The sequence below is a fragment of the Triticum urartu genome, chromosome 7, assembly GCF_003073215.2.
Source record: "Triticum urartu cultivar G1812 chromosome 7, Tu2.1, whole genome shotgun sequence".
Taxonomy (NCBI): domain Eukaryota; kingdom Viridiplantae; phylum Streptophyta; class Magnoliopsida; order Poales; family Poaceae; genus Triticum; species Triticum urartu.
The window spans coordinates 10,972,639-10,989,223 of NC_053028.1; positions in this window are offsets into that span (position 1 = coordinate 10,972,639).

Consider the following 16,585-nt stretch of genomic DNA (forward strand, 5'->3'; position numbering starts at 1 on the left):
AAGTTTGGGGATGCGATGCTTATGTCAAGAAACTTCAACCTGAAAAGCTCGAACCCAAGTCGGAAAAATGCGTCTTCATAGGATACCCTAAAGAAACTGTTGGGTATACCTTCTACCTAAGATCCGAAGGCAAGATCTTTGTTGCCAAGAACGGACTCTTTCTGGAGAAAGAATTTCTCTCGAAAGAAGTAAGTGGGAGGAAAGTAGAGCTTGATGAAGTATTACCTCTTGAACCGGAAAATGGCACAGCTCAAGAAAATGTTCCTGAGGTGCCTGCACCGATTAGGGAGGAAGTTAATGATAATGATCAAGATACTTCTGATCAAGTTCCTACTGAAATTCGAAGGTCCACAAGGACAAGTTCCGCACCAGAGTGGTACGGCAACCCTGTCTTGGAAATCATGTTGTTAGACAACGGTGAACCTTCGAACTATGAAGAAGCGATGGCGGGCCCGGATTCCGGCAAATGGCTAGAAGCCATGAAATCCGAGATAGGATCCATGTATGAAAACGAAGTATGGACTTTGACTGGCTTGCCCGTTGAACGGCGAGCCATAGAAAATAAATGGATCTTTAAGAAGAAGACAGACGCCGATGGTAATGTGACCATCTATAAAGCTCGACTTGTCGCTAAGGGTTATCGACAAATTCAAGGGGTTGACTACGATGAGACTTTCTCACCGGTAGTGAAGCTAAAGTCCGTCCGAATCATGTTAGCAATTGCCGCATTCTACGATTATGAAATATGGCAAATGGACGTCAAAACGGCATTCCTTAATGGTTTCCTTAAGGAAGAATTGTATATGATGCAGCCAGAAGGTTTTGTCGATCCTAAGAATGCTAACAAGGTGTGCAAGCTCCAACGCTCGATTTATGGGCTGGTGCAAGCATCTCGGAGTTGGAACATTCGCTTTGATGAGATGATCAAAGCGTTTGGGTTTACGCAGACTTATGGAGAAGCCTGCGTTTACAAGAAAGTGAGTGGGAGCTCTATAGCATTTCTCATACTATATGTAGATGACATACTTTTGATGGGAAATGATATAGAACTCTTGGACAGCATCAAGGCCTACTTGAATAAGAGTTTTTCAATGAAGGACCTTGGAGAAGCTGCTTATATATTAGGCATCAAGATCTATAGGGATAGATCGAGACGCCTCATAGGTCTTTCACAAAGCACATACCTTGATAAGATTTTGAAGAAGTTCAAAATGGATCAGTCCAAGAAAGGATTCTTGCCTGTTTTACAAGGTATGAGATTGAGCTCAGCTCAATGTCCGACCACGGCAGAAGAGATAGAAGAGATGAGAGTCATCCCCTATGCCTCAGCCATAGGTTCTATTATGTATGCCATGCTGTGTACCAGACCTGATGTAAATCTTGCCGTAAGTTTGGTAGGAAGGTACCAAAGTAATCCCGGCAAGGAACACTGGACAGCGGTCAAGAATATCCTGAAGTACCTGAAAAGGACTAAGGAAATGTTTCTTGTTTATGGAGGTGACGAAGAGCTCGTCGTAAAGGGTTACGTCAACGCTAGCTTCGACACAGATCTGGATGACTCTAAGTCACAAACCGGATACGTGTATATGTTGAATGGTGGAGCAGTGAGCTGGTGCAGCTGCAAGCAGAGCGTCGTGGAGGGATCTACATGTAAAGCGGAGTACATGGCAGCCTCGGAGGCAGCACATGAAGCAATATGGGTGAAAGAGTTCATCACCGACCTAGGAGTCATACCCAATGCGTCGGGGCCAATCAAACTCTTCTGTGATAACACTGGAGCTATTGCACTTGCCAAGGAGCCCAGGTTTCACAAGAAGACAAGGCACATCAAGCGTCGTTTCAACTCCATTCGTGAAAATGTTCAAGATGGAGACATAGATATTTGTAAAGTACATACGGACCTGAATATAGCAGATCCGTTGACTAAACCTCTCCCTAGGGCAAAACATGATCAACACCAAAATTCCATGGGTGTTCGATTCATCACAATGTAACTAGATTATTGACTCTAGTGCAAGTGGGAGACTGTTGGAAATATGCCCTAGAGGCAATAATAAAAGTATTATTATTATATTTCTTTGTTCATGATAATTGTCTTTATTCATGCTATAACTGTATTATTCGGAAATCGTAATACACGTGTGAATACATAGACCATAATATGTCCCTAGTAAGCCTCTAGTTGACTAGCTCGTTGATCAATAGATAGTCATGGTTTCCTGGTTATGGACATTAGATGTCATTGATAACGGGATCACATCATTAGGAGAATGATGTGATGGACAAGACCCAATCCTAAGCATAGCGCAAGATCGTGTAGTTCGTTTGCTAGAGTTTTTCCAATGTCAAGTATCTTTTCCTTTGACCATGAGATCGTGTAACTCCCGGATACCGTAGGAGTGCTTTGGGTGTACCAAACGTCACAACGTAACTGGGTGACTATAAAGGTACACTACAGGTATCTCCGAAAGTGTCTGTTGGGTTGGCACGAATCGAGACTGGGATTTGTCACTCCGTATGACGGAGAGGTATCACTGGGCCCACTCGGTAATGCATCATCATAATGAGCTCAAAGTGACCAAGTGTCTGGTCACAGGATCATGCATTACGGTACGAGTAAAGTGACTTACCGGTAACGAGATTGAACGAGGTATTGGGATACCGACGATCGAATCTCGGGCAAGTAACATACCGATTGACAAAGGGAATTGCATACGGGGTTGATTGAATCCTCGACATCGTGGTTCATCCGATGAAATCATCGTGGAGCATGTGGGAGCCAACATGGGTATCCAGATCCCGCTGTTGGTTATTGACCGGAGAGTCGTCTCGGTCATGTCTGCATGTCTCCCGAACCCGTAGGGTCTACACACTTAAGGTTCGGTGACGCTAGGGTTGTGAAGATATGTATATGCAGTAACCCGAATGTTGTTCGGAGTCCCGGATGAGATCCCGGACGTCACGAGGAGTTCCGGAATGGTCCGGAGGTAAAGAATTATATATAGGAAGTGCTGTTTCGGCCATCGGGACAAGTTTCGGGGTCATCGGTATTGTACCGGGACCACCGGAGGGGTCCCGGGGGCCCACAGGATGGGGCCACCTGTCCCGGGGGGCCACATGGGCTATAGGGGGTGCGCCTTGGCCTATATGGGCCAAGGGCACCAGCCCCTATAGGCCCATGCGCCTAGGGTTTCCATAGGGGAGGAGTCCTACTAGTGGAAGGCACCCCTAGGTGCCTTGGGGGGGAGGGAAACCTCCCCTTGGCCGGGCCCCTAGGAGATTGGGGTGCGCCTTGGCCTATATGGGCCAAGGGCACTAGCCCCTATAGGCCCATGCGCCTAGGGTTTTGGGGGAGAGGAGGGACTTGAGACCACAGCCTTTGGTGCCTTCCTCTCTCCCCGTTACGTCTCTCTCTCGTAGTATAGGCGAAGCCCTGCTACTGTGACGCCCTGCATCCACCACCACGCTGTCGTGCTGCTGGATCATCATCAACCTCTCCTTCCCCCTTGCTGGATCAAGAAGGAGGAGACGTCTCTCGTCCCGTACGTGTGTTGAACGCGGAGGTGTTGTCCGTTCGGCGCTAGGTCATCGGTGATTTGGATCACGTCGTGTTCGACTTTCATCCCCGTTCTTTGAACGCTTCCGCTCGCGATCTACAAAGGTATGTAGATGCATCCGATGACTCGTTGCTAGATGAACTCATAGATGGATCTTGGTGAAACCGTAGGAAATTTTTTATTTTCTGTAACGTTCCCCAACAAATCAACCCGGTGGTGATGCTCCTGCTATGGTGTGTGGGAAAAAGTACCTTCGTTTGGTTTACCGGCGGGGACTGGCGCCGGCGGCTAACGGGGATGTGACCGGCGGCGCTTCCCTTCTCGAAGGACAATGGGGAACAACTGCACGGCCGCTGGACCCCCTCTTTTCTAGACTAGACAAGAGGAAGAGGAAACGGGGATGCTTGGATTGCATAGAGTCGTACATATACAAACACAAAAATGGTATGTTTGTAAAGGAGTCACAACTTTCAGAATTTACCTTTTTTCAAACATGATTCTTCCTTTCTAGGCAAATAAAGAAAGGAAAACTTTCACTTAGACCGACTGATTTCTGGCTAGCGCAAACCACCCAGTGAGCTGTCCGATCAAGTTTGATCGTGTGGCGCTAGCGTCTCTCACGTGTCTATCGGGACCGTGTCGTTGGCTCAACCGCATCCCAACCATGCGGTCTCTCACGCTCACCTACATCAAAGCAGAGGCGTCAGATCCAGCTGATGCGAGAGGCAATGCGGCGGCGAGCATCCAGAACGGCAAAGCCATGGCGACAACGGAAAGTGGAGGTGTGCATGGCGGCGATTGAGAGCATCGACTGAGGCACTGCGCTCTGGTATTTTTCACACCTGCCCCGGGGCTCGACGAGCGGCGCTCTTGGGGCGGGGGGGGGGGGGGGGGGGGAGGATGACTCTGCGGCGGCGGAAGGGCTTGTCGGGAGAGTTTAGGTTAGAGACGATTAGGCCGAAGGGGGGTGCTGCATAGATCATGTGTGTGTGGTGCATTTGCTTCGATTCAGAACAGGGAATCCACAACCAGCGCAACAATCCACTGCGGCAGGGGCGCAGAATATTGTGTTCATTTTCAGAGCAGCAACAAGAACGTTGTTCTCCAGACTGGGAGTGGTCCTTCATTTGTGTTTTTTTGTTCACTTTCAGAGCAGCAGAAAGAATGTTGTTCTCCATACTGGGATTGGTGCTTCATTGCAGCACAGAGTAGGTCGGCCGGCAGACAGTCATTCAGTTATGCTGATGGAATGACAAGATACGTGAACTTGTGAATAGGATTAGCGAACCACCACAGTTGGCATCCGAACCTCCGGAGCAGGCATCTTCCCCTTTAATAACACATCCTCGACAGTATATCTTTGAGCTGCTGCAAAATATTTCATATAGCTATCGAGATACCCCATAGTTACCTCTACTGGGTGGGTCTCTTTGCCATGAACCAAATCAGTACGGCAGCTGAAGACGGGGAGACAAGGTTAAAAGAAGAAAATCAGCAGAGGGAGCCGAGGTACAGATCAGATCCACCTAACAAAACTACACCTGAAAAAAACTGAAGAAGATGGTTTTTCTTTTTGGAGCCCTCTTCCTTGCCTGTAGCCGCCAGTCTTCAGAAGCCTGATGGGACAGGCAAGTCAGCTGCTGTTAATGCACGCACATGATTCCACGATACACTGGGTCAATTGGCAGTGGACGCAGCTGTCAGGCCAACCACGCTCGTTGAAGATTGTCAGCACTAAATATGAACCACTAAAAAGTTGCACTTTGCATGTTTTAGTAGCATCAACTTGGCATCGGTTCACCATTTACATGCTACATTCGTTCGGCCAAATATGTCGTCTGCATCCACAAAAATCCTCTGCTAGTGAATTTCTGAGATGATCAGGTTTACAGTGCAAAATACAATACAGGGGAGGCAAATTTGGCTACACTGTCTAGAGACAACTAAATAACAATGAACATGAGAAAACTCCCAGCTCAGCTTTATTTAGACCACATAAACATGTCAGACAGATTCCTTACTTCTCCTTTTTTCTGCGGAGAGATTCCGTACTCCTCCTAAGACATCTCTTGAGGTTAACCGTGCCGAAGTATCTGGAAGTCTGCTGCAGAGTCCAAAAAGATTATTTTTTCAGAGAACAAACGATCTTCTTCTGTCGCAATATTACTTCTCAAGGCGGTCGGGTGGCACCTGGAGTGTGCAATGCTCTTCCCAGGCCCAGAAAAGAGGTATCCGTCTGCTTTCCTGCCTTTTTTGTTACTGCCTGCAACAAGTTTGACATATATACGATGAGCAGTGCTCCCAGCTTCCATTCTGTAGCTATTACTGTTGTGAATCTTTTCTGCCATTTCATGCAGGGAAGGTCTTTTCTAGAGGATTCCACTTTGGATTCAAACAAGGAGATGAAAAAAACTACTACACAGGTAGGACATAACCAAAAGCACTAGGTCAAGATTGATACTAGCTGGAACTGAATCATCTTCTCACTGTGGCAAATATCTCTTTATGGATATAAAACAGTTCCAGGTGTTGGTCACTTGTTACAAACTGCACTGATCCAATGCAGATCATAAAAGCAAAGTTTTAGTTTTCTGAAAGTGCCATTCAACCGCATTAACGATGCAGTTTCACAAAATCGCATGTCCGCCAACAAAACTCTGGCTATCTCTGTATATATTAAGTCTGGTGTATTTGACTTCTTCACCTGTATGCTGCCCCAATCAGAAAACTATGGTGTACAACAGTGGGTATCTTCAAAACTGTTTGTTAGTCACCTTGAATGGAAAAAAGAGGATGGACTTTTGAGCCATCTTTGAAATGGACCCAGCCGTGGTTGAGGTAACAGCAAGGACAAGAAAAGAAGAAGAGATCGCGCAAAAGTAGAAACAGAGCAATGAACTTAAATATGCAGGGGAAATCGAGAAAATAGATTCAGCTCTCGTTGTTTTCTTTTTTCCATCATTTCCCCACTGTTTGTAATTCTAAAGGACATACTAAAATCTATGTTTAGTTCAAAACTCTCTTGGACTTGATTGGGTTGGACTGTAATTAGTCTGCTGTAGTCAATTATTTTCTCTAAAAGAAAACATGTCATTTCTTCTCTCAATTCTCAAAGGAACTTCTACCACAGAGGCGCTACCTGCTCTTGATGATGGCCAACCAGACAAAAAGGTGTTCCAGCAAATGAAAAGTATGGCAGAGATGCTCAAAAGTTTGCGAAATTGCAATGTTCAGAGACATGGTAATCCAAGATGGGCCACGGTGCCAACCGACTCCTCCCATTGTGCAGGCTTAAAAAGTGTGAACTGCTGATGGTTGAACAGATGCATCAATCTATACCTACTATTAAAGGGAATATGTATTCTTGGTTTGGTTTGGTCCTTTTCGTTGATTTCTTTTTGTTTGTAATCACACGGTAAGCCATCTAGGCCAAATACTTGTACGTTGATGGGCCTTTTATGGGCTTCCATAAAGACCGCGAAAAATATCCGGGCCAGGTACTTGTATGTTGATGGGCCTTCTATGGGCTTTCATAGAGACTGTAAAAAATTATTGTGTCAAAATAAATCAACATTGTGAGAATTAAATAGAGGACCACCTATCTAGATCTATGCTGTAACAACCAACGATCTATGCATCTTTCATGTTTTTTAATCCCACCTCGCTCTTTTACAAAAATTCCCACCGGTAAATATATGAGCGGCCCTAGGAATCAATCGACAGACCATTAAAACAAAGGAGAGCGGTCCTCATGTTTAGGGCGAGATAAATTAAGCGAATGAGCTAATTAAAGGAAGGATTGTGGGCTTAAATAGAAAACGAATGTGGCTAATTAAAGAAAAGATTATGGGTAAAACCCGTGTAATAATTAAAAGAAAGATTATGGGCTTAATAAATAGAATATTCAAATAGATGGGGCTAATTAAAGGAAGGATTTGAGGTGAAAAGGTAGGATAATCAAAAGGAAGGATCCGTAGGCTTCAATGTGATAGGGCTACTAAACTAGAAAATGAAGGATTTGATTCCCGATTAAAACGGATGAGCACGTCATGGTAATTAATGAAAGGATTATACTTAAATGAAATTAGTGGGAGATTATGCCCGGCAAAGAAAATATGGACGTGGCTAAATTGCATCCTATTTTTTATATTCATTTTGTTGAAGAATGTTAAGTTGCAACATGTTTTTCATAGCGATTCCGGTGTTGTGGAACATTATGCTTGTACAAAACATCAAATTTTCCCGTTGCAACACACGGGCATATGTGCTAGTACAAAAAAAAAGGAGTAGCAGAAACTCATGCATCTAAGCAAATTTAACTTTTGGGGCGATTTTACCACTCATAATCTGTTCTCAGCAGTCACGGGTAAATGGCACGGTAGCTGAGGAGTAAGTAGACTTCATACTACCAGTTAAGAACAACATGCATCAGATTAACTCCATACACACACCACAGATGCAGCTAGGCTATTTAAAAGGCGTTAGGTAAAAATGAACATAAACAAACTAGGCAAATTTTGGCTAGACTGTCAAGAACAAGGAACTGAAAAGAGGTGTCTGCCTGCAACAAGATACAAATATATGTATGATGAGCAGTGCTCCCAGCTTCCCTGCTGTAGTTATTACCGTTGTTGAATCCTTGCTGTCATTTCACGTAGGAAAGGTCTTGTCTGGTGGGCTCCTGAATGCTGCCTCCGTGCAAGCTCTTACAGCCAGGTAACAATGCTTGTATTCTCTTGTGTTCTCAGTTAATTAGTCCATCAACGCTATCTGGAAAGGGAGAGATAAAGAAGTCCACTATGGATCCAAGAAACTAGAAAAAAAATATACACGCAGGGAAAAACCAAAACCACTAGACCAAGATAAGGTATGATGCTAACTGGGATTCAATCCTCTGCTCACTGTAGCTAATAATCACACTGGCAAACAATTGAAGCAGGCAGAGACATACATATATACTCAGTGTTGTACTTGTACGCCATAGTTTTCTTATTGGTGCAGTATGCAGAGAAGAAGTGAATACACGAGAGTTCTTAATATGGACAGACATAACCCAGAAACTGAAACTGCATCGAACCCAATTGTAGGTTTCTTGGAAGACATGCAGTTTCCTGCATCCTTAACCTAGTTGATGAATGGACACCACTTTTCAGCTGCCCCATGGCATGCTTCAGGTACCACCTGGCGGCTTTGAGAAATGTTTCGGCAGAAGAGGATCGCTTGTTCTCTGAAATAATAAATCATAAGGAAATACCGTAACTGATGATTCCTTTTTCTTTTTACTATGCAGCAGCATTTCATATACTTTGGCATCGTTGGCCTCAGGAGATGCCTTTATAAGGTGCAAGGAATAAAGAGTCTATTCTTCTTCCTGTTCCTCTGTTATACATACGTTTTCCTTTGGAGAGCAGTGGACAGTATGAACTAATAATTCTAAATATACTAAACCTGGCCAGGTTTAGTTTATCAGGTTTTTTTGAATTTTTCTTATCATACAAATTCGAACCAATGGGTGGGCAACACATGCTTTAGTGGGGGATGTAGACAGGTACATGGCTGGGTGCGCGTATCAATTGCTGGTGGAAACTATAAAAAAATAATGATCCAGCCCTCCATTGGTTGCATGCTTTGGATTCTTCTCAGTTTTCTATTAGTTGCATGCGCTGCAGACCGGATTGGCTACATCTTCTATTCTTTATTTTGTCTGAATCTGCTTGGCTTTGTCTCCTTTTCAATTCCTTTTTGTTCTCATCACGTCGGTCGCTGTTGAGTCGGCTGCCGCCCGCGTTTTCTGGAACCTTTAATTGTCGGCTGCCGCTTCTGTACACACTTCTGGTCATTTCTGCAGCCTGTGCGGTGGCCGGTTTCAATTTGTGCTCTCTCACTTCCCTGCCTGCTATAAATATGGGTTGTGCGGTGCGGCCGTTTTCCATTTCAGTTGCGCCCGTCTTCGCTCCTTCTCTTCCAACTTTTGCTGCCATTTTTTCACTTGCCGATGGTTACTCCTGCTCCTGCTCGGTCTGGACGCCGTCGTCGGCGTCGCCCTTCTGGGATTCGGGCCGCCGTTATTGCGCGTGTGCGCCGTGGCGGCATGCGTCTTCCTTCTGTGGATTCTTCGTCCTGGGGCGGCAACCGCTGGGCTGCGTGGTCAGTTGGGTGAGGTCGATTCAGGGCGGCTCTTCCGCTCTGCGGCTCGCCGGCCGCTTCATTCCCGCCGGGCCGGTGGGTTTATTTTGTCTTCTCAACTTGTGCTTCTGTTTGGATTGTTCTTTTATTTGTTAGCTTGCTGTGTGGTCAGCTTATTTGGTTTCTTGGGTGGTTGTTCTACTTGTTTGCTTCCTCTGTGGTCGTCTGTGGTCAGCTTATTTGGTCTCTTGGATTGTTCTTCTACTTGTTTGGTTCCTGTGTGGCCATCTTATTTCATTACTTCATTTTGTAGGCCGCCAACGTTCTGACTTGGAGCAGTTTTGTTATGGAGATCTTGATGCTCGCCGTCGGGAGATTTCGTTGGGGAAGCGACTTGTTGACTGTACTGTTGGTGAGTGCATTAAGTTCTTGCTGCACGTATGGGAGTGCTTCTTATTGTTTTTGTGTGTTTCTCCCTGCTGTTTTGGATAATGTGGGTGACTTCTTGCTCTCTTTTTTTCTGCAGGTTCGACCGTTGCTGTTGGTTCTTCTTCTGCGTCTGATGGCTTTGTTTCTGCTGGCGGCCCTCCGCTGTGCGAACTGGTGAGTTCTTGATTGTTTTCTCTGCTTATTTTTTGTACATGTTTTGGTCTTTCTTGGCTCGCGCTTCTGCGACCTCCTACTGGTTGTACGTGGCACTATTGGCCTAATCGTTGTATGCAGAAGACACTAGCGTGTAGGCCTTAGCGCACGAGACTCCCGCGCACGGGGGCATGCAGCGCACGTACGCACTGGAACGGCAATTCATCGATGCATGCAGTGCATGTATGCAGTTCTATGAATATACACCGCTGCATGGTGCATGGCGTGCATCCCGATGAATATACTCGCTGCATGCAGTGCACGCGTGCACCCGATGAATATACTCGCGGCATGCAGTGCACGCGTGCACCCGATGAATATACTCGCGCCATGACAGTGCACGCGTGCACTCCCATGAATATACTCGCGCCATGCAGTGTACGTGTGCACTTCAGTAATGCTATCCCTCTACGTCTGTTGCTTACAAAAAAAATATCCACATGCATTTTCGATTGGTTTTTATTTTTGCTTCCTTATGGGCTGTTTGGGTCCAGCTGATGTGTCCGTTTCTTTTTCTATTTAGTTGTTTAGCTATACGAGTTTCGTTCGGGATATAATGTGCTGTGTCCAATATTTTCTCGCAGGTTTTTCGGGCGTGCAGATGGTTGATGCATCTATTAGTGGTCTTTCTGATTTTCCTGCGGGTCTCCATCTTCATAGTTATTTGGTTGGTCCTTCGTCTGTGCTGAACGTCTAAGAGTGGTGCCTCTACGTGCGGCTGGTGCTTTCGGTCGTCCTACTCCTCTTGGTAAGTTTATCTTCCAATGTAGGACTTTGCCGTTGGTGCAACTGACGATTTTTTCCTAGATTAAAATACGACTTTGACGCGCGGTTGGTATTTTAGTTATGCCTACTCCTGTTATGGAATACTGTTGGGTGGTGCGTGCTCGGCGTAAGCGGACGTTGATGCGCTTTTACTGGTCGGGACCGAAGAGAGGCGCTTCTCTCTTACTATGAAGTTTTGTTTCGTACTTTTTCCCACTTTTGCTATCTGTTGCTGTGTACGGTTTCGATATTTCTTCCCTCTTTTGCAGTGTGTGGGATGCAGCCCCCGTTTTCAAAAGGATTATATTAATTTGCTTAAAGGTAAGCTCTTGGCCTCACCTAGCTTTTTCTCTCTGTTTGCTCCTTACAAGTAAGCAATTTATTACATTACGAACTCTTCCATGCAGGATGAGAATCTTATAGTGTATATTCCAAGACGACCAATACTTGGAACAGTGAGTGAAACAATTGGCCTAAAAGTACAAGGGTACACCTGTTGTTGGTACGTTCATGAAGGTATGATACAAGCGTCCGTACTAATTGCTCTACCACGTCAGAAAGATAGCTTTAGAGAATCGTCCATTACATATGAAGGAGAAGCAGCTAATACAGAAGATGAAGCAATGGAAAAATCAGCTCAGATGGCCTTAGAATGCATCTGTGCAGACCATAATATTTCTATCAATGATCATAATTACTATGCTCTTGAAGTCACAAAGGAAAGGTTATTTACAGCAAGAGAGAAGGCTCAAACAAAACAATGGCAATTCAATATGGCCCGCCAGCAAGTAAACACACAACAAAACGAGTTTGCAAGACAGACAATGATTTTAGCAAAGATATGCAATGGCTTCTTTGATATATTATCACTTCGTATGTATCCCCAGCGCCCAGACAGCAACAATCCCATTATCACATATACAGGTGCGCACCCTCCCGTCGGACGTATGCAAGAACTTGCAAAATCACTTTATCATTATATCACAGGCACCAATCCTGCAGGAGGATATACTAGGATGATCTAATCGACTAGCATCTACTTCTAGCTTATCTATGCAATGTGTTTGTGTCTTTATATACGGTTCTCTGTCCGCAGCGAACTGTATGTAGTTTGAATAATTTGTTTGTCTGAAGAGTGTGCCACTTTTAATTTGTATGTTTGTATCCCTGTGTTTACAAGATTTCAATATATTCGTATGCTCGGTTTGTTTACTATCTCTTACGTCATTTTGACATCAAATGAGCACGCACTATTCCACTTTTACATCAATAGATTGCACATCTGCGAGAGGTCACCGAGCGTGGCGTGCCGCTGCGCGGGCTAGGCTAGTATATCTCCAAGTGAAGGGGCAATTGAAAATGTGTACGATGGCATCCTCGAGTCAATATATGGCCTAAAAGTCAGAAACAAACGAACTGTGTCCAAAAAGAAAGTGTGAATAAGAACATCTGGTTTTAATCGTGTCAGTCCAAATGAAGAATCAAAAGCACCTGCTAAGTGCTGTTAGATGTGTATAGTTCATTGTGTACATCCTCATTGTATAAGGGGTTTTTTGCACTTTGTCACACCTGTATATGTACTGGCCTTTGGCCCTCAGTAAAGGATCAGTTGCTGATTATCCAACATGGTATCAGATGCTAGGCTAGCCCTTTTCTCCCGCACGACGCAACTCCGTGCTTCTCGTTCCTAGCCTGCTCGTCTTCGGCCCGACTTTGTTGCTCCTCCCCGGCCGCTGCTCGGCTTTTTACTTCTTCTGTCTCGTCCAGCCGCTGATCCGTCCGGAAGCCGCCCCGTCAGGCCCGCCTCACCCGGCCGCCGCTGCTCCTTTCCGGCTGCCGCCGCTCCCGTCCGGCTGGCCGCCGCCGTGCCTGCCCGGACGCAGCCGCGCCTGCCCGGCCGCCGCCGGGCCTGCCCGGCCACCGCCCCGTCCGCTGTTGTGCGCACCCGGCCGCCGCCTCGAGCGGCCTCTGCTCCGCCCGTGCGTGAGCACGGCTCCTACTCCCTTGGCCCGCCTCACCCGTGGCTGGCTCTCGATCCATTCTGGATCGGCCGCTCACTCCTCTTTCGATTCTGCATCGCTGGTGCGTGAGCGCGTGCGCTTCTGCCGCTTATCCCGATCCAGATCCGGTTGTGTGTAGTTGACTACAAAAAAAGCCATGTCCTCTTCGGGCTATGTTGCTGTTGGGGAACGTAGTAATTTCAAAAAATTTCCTACGCACACGCAAGATCATGGTGATGCATAGCAACAAGAGGGGAGAGTGTTGTCCACGTACCCTCGTAGACCGAAAGCGGAAGCGTTATATCAACGCGGTTGATGTAGTCGTACGTCTTCACGATCCGACCGATCCAAGCACCGAAACTACAGCACCTCCGAGTTCTAGCACACGTTCAGCTCGATGACGATCCCCGGACTCCGATCCAGCAAAGTGTCGGGGAAGAGTTCCGTCAGCACAGCGGCGTGGTGACGATCTTGATGTTCTACCGTCGTAGGGCTTCGCCTAAGCACCGCTACAATATTATCGAGGAGTATGGTGGAGGGGGGCACCGCACACGGCTAAGAGAACGATCATGAAGATCAACTCGTGTGTCTATAGGGTGCTGTAACACCCTCGATGCGACTATAGCTCCCACGTGTCGAGGCACGACTTAGAGGTATAATCGCATTGAAGGCATATGTCGCAAGTCAGGTAATCATCACAAACATCCCATGTAATATAATAATGAAGAGGGATAACATAGTTGGCTTACACTCGCCACGTCACTTCAAAGTACATAAATAACATACATCATCCAAACACTCATGGCCCGACTACGGCGCCAAAATAGAAGAAAACCCAACAAGCGACAAAGGTCCCTATCACCCCCAACAAGGCACCACTACTGATCATCAGGGAAAGACACATAGTAACGCTGCGAGTCCTCGTCGAACTCCCACTTGAGCTCATACGTCACCCTGGAGCGGAATCACCTGGACCTGCATCTGGAGTTATAGTATCTGTGAGCCACAGGGACTCAGCAATCTCGCACCCTCGCGATCAAGACTATTTAAGCTTATAGGAAGGATAAGGCAAGTATATGTGGAGCTGCAGCAAGCGACTAGCATGTATAGTGGCTAACTTATACGCAAAGGAGAGCGAGAAGAGAAGGCAAAGCGCGAGCGAGAAACTAAAGGAACAACCTGCGCAAGCATAACTCCAACACCGTGTCCACTTCCCGGACTCCGCCGAGAAGAGGCCATCACGGTAACACACACGGTTGATTCATTTTAATTGAGTTAAGGTTCAAGTTATCTACAACCGGACATTAACAAATTTCCATCTGCCCATAACCGCGGGCACGACTTTCGAAAGTTCAATCCCTGCAGGGGAGTCCCAACTTAGCACATGACAAGCTCTCACGGTCAACGAAGGAATAGACCTCCACCCGAGACGTTCCGATCAGACTCGGTATCCCGGTACAACAAGACATTTCAATAGGTTAAAACAAGTCCAGCAACACCGCCCGAATGTGCCGACAAATCCCGATAGGAGCTGCACATATCTCTTTCTCAGGGCACACTCAGATGAACACTACGTACAACTAAAACCAACCCTCGAGTTGTCCCGAGGTGGCGCTGCAAGTGGCTCTGTTTGGACCAACACTCAGAGGAGCACTGGCCCGGGGGGGGGGGGGTTTAAATAAGATGACCCTCGGGCTCCGGAAACCCAAGGGAAAAAGAGGCTAGGTGGAAAATGGTAAAACCAAGGTTGGGCATTGCTGGAAAAGCTTTAATCAAGGCGAACTATCAAGGGGTTCCCATTATAACCCAACCGCGTGAGGAACGCAAAATCCGGGAACATAACACCGATATGACGAAAACTAGGGCGGCAAGAGTGGAACAAAGCACTAGGCGATAGGCCGAGCCTTCCACCCTTTACCAAGTATATAGATGCATTAAGATAACATAGCAATATAATGATATCCCAACAAGTAAAAAAAATTTCCAACAAGGAACGGCTCCAAATCTTCACCTGCAACTAGCAACGCTATAAGAGGGGCTGAGCAAAGCGGTAACATAGCCAATCAACGGTTTGCTAGGACATGGTGGGTTAGAGGTTCAACATGGCAATTGGGAGGCTGACAAGCAAAATGTAGGCATCGTAGCATTGGCATAGCAAAAGAGCGAAGCAAACTAGCATAGCAAAGATAGTAGTGATTTCGAGGGTATGATCATCTTGCCTGCAAAGCTGTCAGAGTTGACTAGATCCTCAAAAGCAAACTCAACGGGCTCCTCGTTAGCGAACTCGTCTCCCGGATCTACCAAAACAAGACAAACAAGCAACAAGGATACAATCAACCACGTGCAAACTCAAACAGTAAGATGCAAAGATGACATGCTATGCGGGATGCGATGCGGGATGCAAAATGCAAGATATGACAGGAAATGCATGAACCTGGCCTCAACTTGGAAATCCAAGTGTTCCACTGGAAAGATGGGATGAAATCGCTTGAAAACGATATAAAGAACGCCGGAATCGGAGTTACGGTTTGGAAATGGCAAGCGTTTTAAGAATGACACCGGTCTGCGATTTACAGTAAGTAGGCATCTAAATGCAATGCAATGAACATGCTACAGCACCCAAACATGACAACAAAATACATGGCAGGGAAGAATTCAAGATTCTTAACAAAAGACTAGCACTGAGCTACGACCAATTCATCCGTTATGAGGTTCAAACAAGCATGGCAAAAACGCAAATGCAAAACAGATTCCAGACTTAGTGAAATTAACACTTGTCTGAAATTTCAGATCACGAAGCCCTCTTCGGAGCAGCAAAACAATATGATACAAGACCTGATTATGATAAGTAAGAACATGGCATGGAGCTACTCAACAAGCTTAACAAAAGACCCAAAGTAACCTGGGGCCAAAAGGGTTCACAAAATATACTAACAAGCACACGAACATAGCTAAAACACAATCACTTTTTAGACTTAGTGAAAACTGGGACATGCTGAAATATAACTCACGAAGGCATGTAAACGAGCTTGATGCACTCACCACGGTGTAAGTCATGGCAAGGCAAGCATACATCCATTAAGAAGGCACACAATGCTAGCTAGACATGGCAAGAACAATGGCATAGCATGCACGGATCAACTACAATAGCATCGGCAAAATCGCAAACAAGTTGACGATCTGCCCAGATTCACAATGAAGCAAAAGTAGAGCTCGATTGACTCAAGCTAGGGTGCTCCATAATTTCAAGTAAAGACATGGATGTATAGAGCATAACAAGATTAACAAAACTCCTTTACTGATCATCCTCCAAAGAGGCACGGATCACTAGAAAACAACATGAACATATGGCATCATGAACTAAATAATCCCAAACTTAGTGAAAACAACTAAGTCCTTGAAAACAAAATTACCGGGCGCCTCACTTTGCAAGCTTGCACAAGTCACCACACACATCCTAGAAATGCATGGGTTGCACCTCTGGAAAGATAACAA